At 48.4% G+C, this 15,990-nt stretch overlaps 1 protein-coding gene across 9 annotated transcripts in view; it reads right to left on the reverse strand.

Annotated features, from left to right (window-relative positions):
• Positions 1-14,815, reverse strand: part of ST6GAL1 (ST6 beta-galactoside alpha-2,6-sialyltransferase 1) — a 113,561-nt gene extending 98,746 nt beyond the window's left edge. Inside the window, exons 1-3 of one of the 9 annotated variants that reach the window (XM_070509249.1) lie at positions 14,207-14,815; positions 12,558-12,754; positions 11,757-11,869 (exon numbers count right to left, since the gene is read on the reverse strand). The gene's annotated coding sequence lies outside the window, so the exon portion shown is untranslated. Of the gene's footprint in view, positions 1-11,756; positions 11,870-12,557; positions 12,755-13,606; positions 13,820-14,206 lie in introns of those variants that run through there. The other 8 variants (XM_070509251.1, XM_070509245.1, XM_070509250.1 and 5 more) reach the window with 8 other exon arrangements.
• Positions 14,816-15,990: the final 1,175 nt, after the last annotated feature.

Here is a 15,990-nt window from a genome sequence, read left to right on the forward strand (position 1 = left end):
AAGGATAGGACTTGTGCAGAAGCATTTCCCTGGGCGGTGCCTTCCATCCATCTCCTCCCTACCTGTTCTTTCCTGTCCTCCAAATTTATAGGCCAAAATAAGATGTTCATTGTGTAGAGCAAAAAAGGAACTGCCACAAGCCCTCTGGCAGGCAGCATCTTCTGGAGAATTATTCCTCACACTGTCATTAACCACCCCCAGCCCAGGCCCTGGGCCAACATCCTCCCAACACCAAACAATTGACAAAGCTCAGATACAGGATGATTCAGCCTAACTGCTTTTGTGGGAGCTCCCTCAAGGCTGTCCTCCCTCTCTTACCTGGGACAAAGCCCTATGACCCTAGTTCCCAAGAGGATAATGAGAAGACGAGCCAAGTGCCAAATCTGCCTCCCCGCCAGGGCTCAGCTCCATGGAGCAGTGGAGAGAATATTCCCTGTTTCATCTTCTTCTTGGCTCTTACTCCCAAGACTGGAAGTGACAAGTAGAAAAAGAACTGTCCAGTGGGGCAGGAGGGCAGAGTGTTCCCCACTACAGGCTCCTGCAGCCCCCACTGTGCTCACACACCTTGACCCTCCCTGGAGAGCAGTGCTCATGCTCACTGGTGGTGGAATGCGTCCTGGTCTCAGTGGGCAGATGGCGAGCATCGGGAAGGCTGAGCTCACTCCATGAGGCCTCCGAAGGGCTGGGCACTGCACTGGGCCCCGGCTGTGTAGAGAAGCCAGTCAGCATCCTGCCATCCAGGAGGCTACTGTCGAACATGGCTAACTCCATATAACATAGTAAGCACAGGGTAAGAGACAGAAGGTCTTCTCTTTCCTCCGGGTGCTATGAATTTGAGGGGCTCATCCCGAGTGATGCTGAGCTAAGGCTGTGTCATCATAGCAGAGACCAGCGGGATGAAGAATGACTGATCTCTTCAGCAGTAAGGAGAAGCTTGGCTCTCTAAAACCCCACTCATCCGCCACACACACCACACACACACATCACAGGGCTTTTGGACCCCTAGTGGCACATCAGGCCCTATCCAGACCCTAGAACAATCCAGATCCTTCCTGGAGCCAAGGTAAGTCGCCCCAGGCCACTCTAGCTCAGGGCTGAGGTCTGGCTGCCAGCCCATGGTGATGTGCTGTGTCAGAGCCCACTTTCTTAGAGGCCAGGCCCTGCCGTGTCCTCATCAGTACTCCTGGAGAATAAAGACTGCTCCAGAGTCCCTGACAACTCTGTCTCTCCTGTCCCTTTTCCAGACCATGAGCCTGTACCAGACAGACCTGGCAGAGGCCTGCTCGCCTGGCAGCTCGACATTCCTTCCTGTAGCCTAGCACGTCTGGAACACCCTCCTCTGCCCAGTATAACTCACCAAGCTGTTGACAGCTGTCCCGACTCAACTCTCTGGCCCAGACTTTCCCAGCAACCAGGAAGGCAGGCAGGAGCCTTCTCTAGCCCGGCGGTGATGAAGCCAGCCCGAGTGCCTGCCTCCCTCCCACTCCACTGCCTCCCACCACAGCCCCCAGCTGGTTATCTGAGTCAGGAGAGCACAGCTTCTTGCCTGTTGACCAAGTTGTTTGTTGCAAGCCTGCAGGGACCCCGTCCATGCCTGTGGGAGTTTTTACAGACACCTGTGGGTGCTCTAACAGATGTCTGTAAGTTCTCAGAAGAGCAAGGGCTGTGTCAGCAACAACAAACCCTTCTGTGTGGCTCTTTTATACTCTCTCATCTTTTCACATCTATGATCTAATTTGAACATAAAAACAAATCTGAAGGTAGCCAGTCCCACGATTATGATCCCCTTTCATGGATAAAGAAATTCAAATTAGGATTAAGTAGCTCGGGGCCCCACAGCTGCTGGACAGCAGAGTATGAACCATAATTTAGCCTTTCATATTTCCCTAAAAGCTTACCTATAAAATTTACATGTAAAACATATTTACATTTCATAGGTCCATATATATGTAAATATATAAAACATTTACCTATGAAAATATTTTTGTATTTATTTGTATTTTTATATTTTACGTTTCACAAAGGTGGCTAGTTCAGGTCTTCTGTGCACTGCAAACCATAGCACAGCAGAGAAACCATGGGCTTTGGCGTGCAGGCAGCTCGGGGGGTTCAAATCATAGTCTCACCACTGTGTGAATTTGGGCAGATAAATCTCTCTCTTAACTTCAGTTTCCCCATCTGTCCAGAAGGGATCATTTTACCCATTCTACAGGGTTGTTGGGCAGCCTATGGATATGTGTGTGTCATCCCTGGAACACGATGGGCACTTAAGGAACTCTAGCTACTCTTTCATTCATCCTTTGTTGTCCAACCATAACAAATGACTCACGGTTACCCAGACGTGCCGCATACTTTCACTCCTCCAAGTTTGTGTTCCCGCTGCCCCGTACGCCAGGAATGTCCTTTCTCGACCTATCAGAATTCTTCTCATCCTTCAAAATCCAGTTCAAATTTGTCTCCTCTGTGAAAGCTTCCCCATTGTCCTCTGGGCCCCAACACCCCATTGGTCATCTGATTGACAAGTGTTTTGTTGCTCCTAGAGTCCAGTGTTTACATAACTGACTCACCAACTTCCCCATGAAAAACCAACGTCTTGCTCATCTATTTCTATCTCCCACCTTGCTCTCCACACTCTGAGGATTAGTATTTAATGAGACCTTTTATTTTATTTTGTTTTTAAAGATTTTATTTTTCCTTTTTCTCCCCAAAGCCCCCCAGTACACAGTTGTATATTTTTTTAGTTGTGGGTCCTTCCAGTTGTGGCATGTGGGACACCGCCTCAGCTTGGCCTAGATGAGCAGTGCCACGTCCACGCCCAGCATCCGAACCGGCGAAACCCTGGGCCACCAAAATGGAGCGTGCGAACTTAACCACTCGGCCACGGGGCAGGCCTCTAATGACACCTATTAGATTAGCCTTACTGGTTTTGTTCACTAAGATCAGCTCATTATTTTTTTTAAAAGATCAATCAATGCAAAAAATTATATAGAGCTAAAAGTCACCCAAGATCCCTCCCTTCTTCACGTCTCTACATTAACGTATGGATACAAGTGTGGAGGATAAAAGAAAGCATGAAAGCAGGATGCATGGAATTGTTTAATATAATAGGTATTCTTTATTTTTAAATTTTATTTTGTTACTTTCTCATAAAAGTAAAACAAAGATGAACTTTGAATAAATGTTTTCCACCAAAACAGATATTATTTCTTTAAAGATCCCACCAAGTTTAAGAAAAAAATTAATTGAAAGGTTGAAGACCTCACTTTAACACCATTTAGACAGTCTGAGAGGGAAAGCTCCTCCCACCTCTCCCATCAGCTCTCCATCCCCGATACATTCTTTTCACTTCATCACATTCTATTCCTTAGCCTCACTGCCCACCCTTGCTTAGCTTTTCTCTATTTGAGTGGCTCAAGGGCTCACCAAATGACCTTCAACCACGCCTCATTAAGTGTGCTTTTGATTAATCTTTTTCATCATCAAACAAGTTTTCCAGAAGGGCTCATATGTGCTATATTCCCTGAGTTCTTGCACATATGAGAATGGCTACCTGCCTTATCCTTGCAGAGTGATTTAACTGAGCATAAAAGTCTCCAGTCACTCTGCCTTTCCCTCAAAACTCTGTATGTTCTCAAGTTTTTCTTCTGCTGCAGATGACGTCTGAGGCCAACATGACCTTTTCCCATGCCATTTGGAGATGAATGGCTCCCAATATCCATTTTCTTCATCTTCCTTTTGGTAATACAAGGCCTTCCCCAAACCGGAGTTGTAAGAGGGCACACAGGCACCCAGCTGGAGACATCTTCCCAGCCTCCTTTGCAGCCAGGTGTGTCCATGTGACTGAGTTTCGGTCAACGGAGCATGAGGAGAAGTGACTTGGGGCCTCCACAGATACCCCAGTTACCCTTCTGAGGGATTATGTTTCTAGGACCTTTAGATCTCTGATTAATTTCTTTATCTTTTTTTCTCAGCACGTACTGTGATTTTCCTTGAGCCTTCCCTCTCTGTTAGTAATCTAATTTTCAATGGATTCTACTTTGTTCCTTTATTAACTTTTTCTCTAATGATATTTGTATCCTCAATTTTTTCCTTAGCTCTGTAATTGCCCTTTTTATTTCATTCTGTAGTTTCATCATCTTGTCTTTGAGCGCTCAATTGATGATTTTCAACAAACTTTATTTTGAGTGAATGAACGATACCCTTACTGCCTCTCCAACCCAAGAACGAACTCTGACCCAGAAATTCCCTTTGCAGGGGGAGGGGTGTGAGGAGAGTAGATCAAAGGTATCTCATTTATCATTGGGTGGGACAGAATAATTTTACTCATATATCATGACTTCTACTTTCCTGATGCCACTCATCCTCAAAGGGACAGCTCCAGGCCCACCTGCTCCAGACTCTTCCAGCCCACACTGATAGCTCCCTCTCCACTCCCCAAAGGGCTTCTCTGAACTAAAGGATTCATAGGTAATACCTGAGCTACTAAAGGAACCTGGGACTCTTGAGAAAGGGGATGAATCTTCTCCTTCTCCCTTGTCACACACGATTGGGCACATAAAGGTTTTCTTTGAAGATTTCTGGACTACTGATTTTCTGAATAAAAAAGGAGGGCAAAAACAAGAACCAAGACTCAGAAGAGGCCTTCAACACCAGATCCATGGTCCCAATGTAAGCCATGAGTCAGCTGAAAGGAAGAGGATTCAGCCAGGGTATTACCCTTGAAAGATTAATAGAGAAGGAACAAGCACCTTAGCCAGCAAGCCAGACCTTCCCAACCTGCCCCTGCAGGTACTGTTGTGGGGGCTGAGCAGGCCCACATTCAACTCCAAGCACCTCAACTGACTTGCCATCAGACTGCGAATAAGTCACCAAACCTCCTTCTGCCTTTGGTTTCCTCATTTATCAAATGGTGGTGATAACAGCACATGCCACATAGGGACGTTATGACAATTACATGAGATAAGGTGTCTAATGGTTCCAGCCCCATCTCCCACTACTTCCTGCCTTATGTGTTCTTCTCCAGGAACATCAACCTGCTAGTGGTTCCCTCGTACACGCAGCGAGCCATTCTTCACACCACACCTTCGCTCCTGCAGACCCTTCTCCTTCAAATGCCCTTTTCCCAGAGGCTAACAGCTACTGCCCTCTAGGACCCAGCTTAGGTATCACCTCCTGCAGAAAGCTTTCCCAAATTCACTGTACCTTCTTCCCAACCTCTGTGTACAGCCAAATCATAATATTCATCACACTATGTTGTAATTAATACCTGCGTGTCCACCTCCAGCTATGTTCTTGAAGGAACAAAACTATAGGAATAGTTAAGTCTATGTTCTAAAACTGAGGGGCCGACCCCATGGCCAAGTGGTTAAGTTTACAAGCTCCACTTTGGCAGCCCAGGGTTTCACCAGTTTGGATCCTGGGCACTGACATGGCACTGCTCATCAGGCCATGTTGAGGCAGCATCCCACATGCTACAAGTAGAAGGACCCACATCTAAAATATACAACTACGTACCGGGGGGATTTAGGGAAAAAAAGCAAGGAAAAAAAAAAAAGATTGGCAACAGTTGTTAGCTCAGGCGCCAATCTTTAAAAAGAAAAATATGAGCATTGTGCCTGGGCTACAGCAAGCACTCAATGTTTGTTGAATGCATGAACAAAGCAAGGACTCAGAAAAGAGGAAGAGGGTGACAGAGGAAGTTTGTCTGCCACTTACTTCCAAGGCCTCGCTAGTCACACTGAATATGTGTGTACATATCTACAATGTGTGTTTTTTATGTATATATTTCCAACGCCTAGCACATAATAGCCATTCAACAAATATTTAATGAGCAAATTAACGTTGAATAAACTTTATAAGAGAAGAAACTGTTTAATTGCCTAGAAGCACAGCTGCAAGATAAGCCCTTAACAACGCCGATAGTGAGTTCCATTTATAAGCTAAAGGCAGTTACGGTGGCCAAGCAGTAGTGCCCACCAATCTGTGGCCATGCTCACTACCAGTGTGCTTGTTCCCAGTCATAACCAGATAACGAGTACAGGTGGATATCATAGCTTTAAAGGGCAAGCAAAAACAAAAAAACAAAAAACCAGGCTTGATGTAAACAACTCCAGGCTTGATGCAAACAACTCTTACCAAAAAGGCAATGAGCAAACGCAGGCTGGATCCAAATGCCAAGCCAGTCACACATGACTGTCCCAGGAGTCTTTCATTCATATGTTCTTAGGGGAATGGTAGAAAGTTTCCATCAGCCCCTGTAAGGAGAAATTCAGCCAAGCCCCCAAAGAAACACGAAGATGAAGCACTTCTCAAACCCAAAGGACTGAGAATTACTAGCAGTGGGAAAACCTGTAACACGATGTAGGGAAAGAGCCACACCCAACGCCAGCTTCACTACTTAGCAGCCGTGAATCTTTGGGTGAGTCTCTCCTCGTCTCTGAAGCTCAGTTTTCTCATCTGCAAAATGGAGCTAATGAAACCAAGACCCCAAGCGTTGCCATGAGGACTGGAGGAGAGAACATACGTAGTGCCTCATCAGGGCCAGGTGCACAGTCAAGGTCCAGAAGATGGTAAACTTGCCATGTTTCCCTCACCAAGACTTGGTTGTGACTAAGTCCTCATCCACAGGAAAGAAAAGGACAAGCATTAAACATGGTGCGCGCTGTCAACTCCAGCTCACAGGCGCTGTCAACTCCAGCTCACAGGACCTTCCACAGGCTGCAAAGGGTAGAGTGTTCCTAAAATTAAAGCTGAGTGACGTCTCAGCACTGTGCTAGGGAAACCAGGAGACGGATACAAATTTAGAAAGACTGTAATGAAAAAAATTTACAATCATCCTCCTGGGACATGTAGTTCTTTTCTGGTTGCCAGACTTCCTGGTCATCTAAAGTGTATGTGATATATTTATTCTTGTGGAAATAATTTATGAATATAAAGTCAAGCAGAGCTGAAGCCAAGGACAGAACAGGAGGAGGGTTGCCAAGATCCAGGGAAAACAATGGTTAGGCCTCCTTTGAAGGTTTCCATTTTATTCCACCTTTGCAGAGCAGGTGAAACTGCTCCAGTCATCGTCCGTCACTTGTCCCAGCCCTTCAGTCCTATTTTGTATCTCTCTGCTTCTTGCCCTACAGTCACAGGCTTTCAAAGTTGGGAGGGGCCTTAGCAGGCATTTAGGTCAACCTCTCTGCAAAGCAGGAAGCCTCTGATGGCAAGGAAGTCCGCTTGCAACTTGTGCTCAGATACCTGCATGACAGCGAGTTTGCTGCCTCCTGCCATAGCTCATTACACGATTCTGTTTAGTAAGTTCTTCCTTAACTGCCCTCTTGCAACATTTCCCCCACCCTAAATTGGTTCTCCCCCTCCACAGCAGCCACTCAGTGTGACTCAAATCCTTCTTCCACATGAAGAAGAGGCTTCTTATTTTATCTCCTGTAGGCTAGAAAGCCCCAGTTTCCACATTTATTCCACCTCCAATACGGTGCCCTAAACCTCTGTCTTCCAAGTAGCTCATTTCTGGCTTTGCTTCATTTTATCATGATCAGTATCAGACGCAGGGCGATGTAACACTCCAGATGGTTCTGAACAACCAGACAGAGTGGAGCAGACCGGCACATTCCCTCCTCCGGAGCCTGAGATCAAATAGTCCTTTGCTTCTCTCTCCTCCCTCACTATCACTCAAGTTCCAGTCCTCCCACTAGGTCCCCACTGACCCTGGGAACAGAAACAAACTTGGAAGTGCCAGGGGTGGTGGAAGGAATAGGAGACGGTGACGATGCAGCATCTGCAGCCGAGGGCACCCAACGAGGCAGGCTCTGTCCAAAAATAACCTTCCATCCAAACAATCAGCCTCTTAGTAGCTTCCCAGGAGCCCTTCAATCCAGCCTTCCAGGGTGTGGTCCTCCGTCCCTGGGCCCATTCTCTCACCACCCTTTCCAGAGCTTGATAGACTGGCTGCATTTAACCACTGACATTTTACAACCATTGCTCTATATATCCAAGTTCTAAATACACTTAGAAATATATTTTTATGAAAATAGATAAATATCCATCAACAGAAGGCTGGGTAAGTAAACACATCCATAATATAGAACGCGATGCAGCTATGAAAAAAGAATAAGATACATATTGATTGGAAAGAACACCAACTAATATAGTAAACTGGAAAAGACTGGTTTGTGGCAGTTATAACGTAATGCATTTACTAAGCTTTTAAAATGCATCCGCATATAACCATGAACACATACATAAATGCATACAAAAGGGGCTGAAGGATCACCACAAACTGCAAACAGTACTCCGGAGAGAAGGGGGATTGAGGGAAACAGCAAAAGGTGAGGGGGTCAATTTCTTACCCTATTTGAATATTCTAAAACCAAACAGATTCCATTTCTTATTTGGGTGAAGAAGCCCCCTGACCTTATATATACCTTTTCCCCCTTGCAACTTGATGATCTCAGAGCCAGAAGGGGCCTAGAGAGCTGAGTGAGTCCCTGAGGTGGCACATCCAGGGTGGAATACATCCTGCCCAAGGCCACACAGCTAGCTAGTGACAGCCTGAGACCACAAGTCACAGAGCAGGCTCTGGCATAATGGGAGTCCCAGCAGATTAAAGAGAGGGCTTTAACTTAATTACTAAATTAAATCAACTTTCCCCTTGTAGTTGAGTCAAAAATTTCTCCATGGCTGCAATAGGTAGTTAGAGGAGACCAAGACTCATCAAAATTAGAAGCGGAAAGGGAAATCCACCTATTCCCAGGAAGAAAAGGGGCCTCAGAGAGGGCCTGTTACTCAGACACAGCTGGCAGGGCCCTCGCTTCTCCAGACTTCCTCACCCTCATCCATCAATCAGAGGGAAGGGACTAAGTGCGAGGGGAGAGGGAGAGATCCAAAGCTTGGGGTGCTCTGTGCACTCGGTGCTCTTCTAAGCAATAACCACATCTTGGGAATGAGAGACTGGTGGCCACACTCCCTGAATGAATCCTGGCGCAGTGGGACTGTCAGTCTGTGACCTTAATTCCACATGGAAACTCTGCCTTTCGGGGAGGGAAGGCTGGATTCAAGTCCTGATTCAGGTCCAACTAATGCTGAGCTGCTTGGGCTGTCACATGGATTACCTCATTTGATACTCGCCAAATTTTTATAAATGGTCTCAAAGAAATTCAGAAGTCACTTGCTCTCCTATGGAAATTATCTGGAATACGGGCAGAGATTTGTTCACAAACGTGTTAATCACGGTGTTGATTACAATAGGGAAAAATCAGAAGTGGTTGGAGTCTCCCACGGTGGCCCTCATCTAGGAAGACATCCCCCCTGCTCCAGTCCTGGGCGGCTGCCCTCCTCCGTGGTCCCACATTCTGCACTAGTCTCTTGTTAGCCTTGCCTCCTCCACTGGACTGTGAGCTCCTTAAAAGCTGAACTCTTCTTATGCATCTTTGGTTTAGAGTGGGCACTCGAATATGTGAGCACTGGATTAATAAATGATCCTGGAGTTGCTTATTTAATACAGATGGAAACTGTTAATGTAAAGTTGCTGGAGGTCACACGGGCAGGATTAGAACCCAAGGCCACATGCAGGGCCCTTCTCCCTCCACCTTAGACTTTAGATTTCTTCTAAAATAAAATAAAAATGGCTGGTGTTGGAACACTTGAGCAGGAGTGGGAAAGGGGGAGGAAGTTGAAGGCTCCTTCCTCTACAGGCCCTCATCTGAAATGATCACTGAAGGGATCAGATCCCATGGACCACGTGACCTTGGAGATGCTGAGCGGCTGATATTGGTGATGAATGAAAAGATGCAGCTTTAATTCGAATGTCAACTATGATATGTATATATGAGAATCTTACACAAGAAAGGATAGAGATAACTGCACATACAGTTTATTCTCAACCATTCAGAGAAAATAAATCCATTTAAAAAAAAAAGTCAGAGGGAAAAATGCCAAATGTTAACAGTGGTTGCCTTTGAATAACAGAAGTTTTTTCTGTTTCTCTGTACTTTTTTGTACTTTCCAAATTGTTCTAAATGAGCATGCTGTATTTTTATAATCAGAATGATAAATAAAATTTAAATCACCAAATTGATTCTGAAGACTAACCTGACCCTTTTAGTAACGACTTAGAAAATCACCCCAGTATTTTAATGTGATGAAACTGCATTGCTATGTTACTCATACAGATAAGCCTATAAAAACTACATCTATCGGAGCCAGAATGCCATCATGTAGTTTCAGCATACAAGCAGACAGGCCAGAAAAATGTTATTTTTCCCCAATTCAGTTCTTATTGAACAAACCACTGATACCAGGTCTGAGCAAATTCTCAGATGTTCCAGAAGAGTACTGTGAATTTCATTAATGAACTATTCCTGTCATTTTTTTAAACAACCACATCCTCACACTGTAGAGAGCCACATTCTCTTTGAAGCCTTCCTTCTCCCACTCTCTCATTTACCACCTGCTCTTGACTTCACTCATGAAGAAAAGGGGACTCTCCCCCCAGAGGTCAATATTGAGATAAATTAGATCTATTCTCTGTGGGCTCCTGACAGCAATTTCTAAGGGGTGATCCAAATGTGCTCTGAGCAAGGGTAGTGGGGCAAAGAATGTGTCTGGTTCTTTGTAACTCCAGGCCACGCACAGGCTCCCCCCGACTCCCAGCCTGCCTGCTTGTCAGTAAACGTGGAATGAATGAATGGAACTTTAGATTGCACACTCTTGGGCTTTGAAAGGTCTGGTTTTGTTTTTGACTTGTTTTTTAATAGGTTTGTTTACCTCAGAGTCACACACACTTCACAACTATCCAAAGGCCCCCTTTACAATTTGGGAGACATACACACCTCTTTGTAGCCAGGTAGGGTCTCCTAATGTGAGCACAGGGTTACCCTGTGGGGTTGCTATTCTCCCACCATCCTTCTCTACCCCTTAAAAAGCTGGTGAGCACCCAAAGCTTGCCCAGAGATCTGAACTGTCCTCCGCATGTATCACGTGACTTAAAACCCACAACACCACCAGGAGATACATACACATTCTTCCCCTCACATTACACAACATGGACACAGACAGCTGGTTCTCAAGGAACACAAGAGAGAGGAGAGAGGACCCAAACCCGCTCCTCTGACTCTCTGGCCTGAGCATCTTCCACTCCACTAGAACAGCCTGTGCACAGACCGGGCAGGAGGGACCCTTGATGTACACAGAAGGAAACTGGAGCCCAAGAGTAAGTAGCATAAAGGGCTCAGTGGAGTCTCTCTCTTCTGACTTCTCGCTGCCTTTCGCTTGATCATGATACAAAGCAGCTCCTTACTGGGGAAGCACAAGGCAGAGGAATATGTGGGAGCCCAGGGCAAGTGGAAAGCGGACCATTTCGTAAATACTAAAGAAAACTGATCCCCCATGATAACTATAATACTCCTCACCATATCTACCATTGGGATCCACAGCTTTGTTTAATAACCAAAACCTATTTAAATCCTTAAGGAATTCATTCTCTGACTTAAAGGGTGTTGTTATAACAACCATCATAACTTTGACTTTACTCTGGGGTGCCAACAACAGCTGGCTTGATGCAACAGTTTCCCTTTCACACAAAAACAGGCACTAAGAGCAGACACCTCACTGTGTGTCCTTAGGCAAGTAATTTCTTCTCTCTGGGCCTCAGTTTTCCCAACTGGAAAAATAAAAGAGTGTGGCCAATTTCTGAAGTTCCTTACAGGGCAAGCATCCTGATGAGAAAACTATACTCAAGTGCCACGCGGAATTACCTCAAAAATGAAACATCCTGGGGGCCCGCCAGGTGGCACAGCAGTTAAGTTCACACACTCTGCTTCGGTGTCCCAGGTTCCCTGGTTTGGATCCCAGGCACAGACCAACACCACTTATCAAGCCATGATGGGGCAGGCATCCCATGTATAAAACAGAGGAAGACAGGAACAGATGTTAGCTCAGGGCCAATCTTCCTCAGCAAAAAGAAGAGGATTGGCAGCAGATGTTACCTCAGGGCTAAGTTTCCTGGGGGGGGGGTGGGGGGGGGAGGTGGGGGGAGGGTGATGAAACACCCTAGAAACTCTGAGAAAAGAAACAAGTGTAGCGAGGAGATAAGCACAGGGTGAAACAGCACATCAGCTTTGGGGAAGCCAGGACTTGAAGTGTTCTTTTGGTTTTTCCACTTTTCCTCTGCCAAATACAAAAATAAGCAGGTACTTCTGTGGAACTCTCATTAAAAATAAATTAATAAAATCGATGAAAACAATGCTTTGTTCTCACACAAGTGGCTCAGGAGTAGCCCACTAAGAGACACTTTCTTCTCAGTTGGCCTGATGTCAACAGCCCCTGCTTATGCCCAAACAAAGGCCTCCTAGCCCAGGAATGAGAGGCAAAACATCTACGGCTCCACAGTTGGACCTATTCCCATTTGAGGGGAAGGGCGCAGTCAGGGGAGAAAAATAACTAAAGTTATGAAAGGTTAGAAGGAGAGTAAGGAATTATTAAATCTATCTTTTCTCAAATGAATAAAGAACTCCTGAAAGGGATAATGGAAGGGTGCAGCCTTCAATCTGAATTACCTTCTTTGTTTAACTCTATTCTGCCTAAGGCCACTGCCTTTCAAGCCAACCACAGAACCCTGGTTTTGCCTCAGCTGCTGGCACGGTGGTGCAGTGTGGGAGTTGGGAGACCCATGCTCACGTCCTCTCTCTCTTGCTGATTTCACTCGGTTTAAACTTGGACAAGTGGCTGAACTCTCCAGGCCTTGGTTTCCCACCTGTAAAATAAGAGAGTTCACCGTATGCCCTCTGGATTCTCAGTGTCAGTGGTATAGAGCTGGCGCCCCTCCATTTCTCCCCAGGGACAGGTTAATCTCCAGCGGTGCTGACCAAGGTGAAGCCGCAGCCCCAGCTCAGCAAGCACATCAGGCAGGGGCACCTCCTTCCGTGCGCACACCACCCACCCACTGCCTCCAGCGTAGGGGCGCGCTCCTGCACCAACACCGTCACCTAAGAGGCCAGATCATCCCCCAACCATCTCACGGCTGCCTGAACAGGTCTGATTAACTAAAATCTGCAAAGCTGAGCTGAGCATATGTAAGCAAAGAAAAAGCAAAACAAACAAGAGGCCTTTCTGGACCTTGGCATTTCTCTCAAATAAACTCTGATAAAACTGAAAATAATAGCATCCCCACCTACAACAAGAGGCCTCGGCTGGCCTTGCTTGTAAAAATACATAACAAGCCAAAAGGGGCCAATGACACCCGGGCTGCCTAGGCATGTGGACCTACAAGGTAAAGCGCAAGCCAGACCCAAGACTGCGCAGGGCGCAGTTTAAATCGGACTGCGGAGGCGCTCACGATCTGCCAACAGAGGCCGGCGCCGGAGTGCAGGGACAATGGTGCGCTAGGCGCAGTCTGTTTCTGGAGGGAGACCCACAGACCCTTAATTCAATTCCCATCTCCAAGAAATCTCCGTGAAGTGGAAGTGAAGGGTTGTCCAGGTTACATCAAGTAATGCACCTTGGCCGGGGACAGACTCTCGGCCTTGGGTAATCCTTTTGTAGCTGCTTTCGTCTTTCGTTTTTGTCTTTTTAAGTCTGGCGGTTTGGTCTGATGCCCAAGTGGTACCTTTTAGATGTCTCTGTCGTCCTCCTCCAGCAAGTGGCGCCCCCTGGGCCGCTCCCTCCCTCGCGGAGATAAAAGCCCAGTTCCGCAGGGCTGCTCCAAAGGGCTTCCGGCGCGCCCAGTTCCCAGGGCTGGGCGCACGTGCGTTTGTTGTGGTGCCTGTGCGTTTGTTGTGGTGCCTGTGCCCACCCCCGCCGCGGGCCTCAGTTTCCGGGTCTGTAAATCCAGCCGGCGGGCTCTGAAGCAACCGGGACTGTGCAATTTCCTCCCCTCTCCCCACCACCCCCACCCCCCATACTGACGGTGCCATTGAGAAAGCCGGGGTCCTGGAGGGCCGCGCGCACGTGGGTTTGTTGTGGGTCCTCAGGCTTGCGGAGCCCGGAAGAGGCCAGGGCGACCCCTCGGCCGGGACAAATACACAGCCATCTCCAGCCAAAACGTGGCCAGCCCTCGCGGCAAAAGCGGCTGAGGCGGCGATGGACACTGATTCCCTGCGCCCTAGGCGCGCCGCGGGCCCCGCCTCTCCGCTCCCCTCCTGCGCCCCTCCACATCACTCCTCCCGGGGGCCCGGGCCGCGCCGCCGCCCGCCGCGCCCCTACTCACTCGCCGCGTTCTCGGCCGCCAAGGCTGCGGCTGCTCCGCCCGCTCCGCGCCCGAGCCGCCCGGCAGCCGGCTCCCTTTGTTAGCGCCGGGCAGTGCCCCCGGCGTCTTCCTCAGCCCGGCCTTGCCCAGAACTCCCCTCCCCCAGGTGCCTCCGGGCTCCGGAGAGCCCAGGAGCTGGGAGCCCCGCGCGGGAGTCCCGGGAGGAGGGGTCTGCTGGGATGGAGCAGGGCACAGGAGACGAGGGGTGGAGGACACCCGGGAAGGAAGGAAGAAGAGCGCGGCGGCGGGACGGGGGAAGCGAGTCGCCTCCGTTATGCAAATAGTCGGGAAGACGGGGTGGGTCCCCGGCACACCGCGCCCCAAACCGGCCGGGCCCTGTGGAGGTTGCTAGCGAGCCGGCCTCGGGCCTACAGGGGTCCCTGGTTAGAGTACAGCGTGATGCTGGGACCCTGCTTCCTCTCAAGGAAGGCTGACCGAGGGACGAGGGGGAGGGCCAGCGGGGCGGGGCAAGGATCCCCAAATGCTGGCTCTGCTCCACACCCCAGAGGGTTGAATTCAGCACTCTCGGGCTTTTTGTCCTAACAAGCGGGAACCGTAAATCCTGGCTCTGCTACTGACTGCATGACTCTGAGCAAATCACTTAACCTCTCTGAAGCCTCGAATTCTTCTATAGAACGTGAAACAACATCACAGGGTTTGGCAAGAACCTCTCAACCTCGGGCGTGACAGTACTAAGTGCTCTCGAAGGGCAATCACAGAAGAGAGGGAGTGTCGGCGAGCCTGCTCGCAGAGACTTCCACCCAGGCTGTCTGCAGGCGGGGGCAGGAGAGCTCAGGGAGGGTGGTGAAGGGAGCAGATTCCTTCCTTTCCCCGGGGCTCCAGCGAAAGGTGAGGAAACTGCTTGTTGAGCGCGTACTGACCGCTCCTGGTAGCCCCGGGCCACTTCCCCAAGACAGAAGATCCCCCAAAGGAGGGTCAGAAGCGGCCGGAAGCCACCGCTCCAGTCCCTGTAGAGAGGATGTGTCTGCCAGAGGCAAAGATCGTGTCTATTGAGCACCCACTTAGCACCAGGCTCCCTGTTTGAAGGGAAGGGGTTGAGGCGGGGGAGAGGAGACCTGGAGAGTGGAAGGTAGCCTGCGTCCTCCCGAAACACAAGGTCAGGTGCACACTGAGAGGGCATGAAGCCCAGGTCCAAAACTCTCTCTCCAAATGGAGGTGGCCGCTCCCTACCAACAACCTGCGAAAGGGGAGATGGCACCCTCCTCTCATCCCCAACACCCTTCTTCCAGGTGCTGTTTCCTCCCTCCCCAGATCCTCCCCCAGGATGTCTCCTGCCGTCCTGCTGGCCTTCCCCAGCCCCTGAGAAGGCATTATTGCTCAGTACAAAGAGCTCCAGTTGGAGGGGATGCCAAACACAGTGAATTCGAATCTCTCTGACCAACTAGTTGTGCGCTCTTGTGTGAGTTCCTCAACCTCTCTGAGCCTCCCTTTCCTCTTCTGTATGATGGATAGTAAAGATAGTGTTGTTTTCAGGATTGTGTGAAATGATCTCTGTGAAGTGCTTAGCTTAGTGTCCAGCATTTAGAAGGCGCTCGTAACAGTAAAGTATATGAGTGAATGAGTGGAAGCAGACAAACTCTGAAGACTATTTCTGGGAGGATGCTACGATGAAGATTTTAGACTTTATTCTGCAAAAAATTGGAAGCTATTAAAAGATTTTTGTGCAGGGGCATGACATGTGTCTTTGCGTTTTACACTGATTTCTCTGGCAGGTTCCTGGGAAA

This window comes from Equus asinus, chromosome 5 (assembly GCF_041296235.1).
Source record: "Equus asinus isolate D_3611 breed Donkey chromosome 5, EquAss-T2T_v2, whole genome shotgun sequence".
Classification (NCBI taxonomy): Eukaryota; Metazoa; Chordata; class Mammalia; order Perissodactyla; family Equidae; genus Equus; species Equus asinus.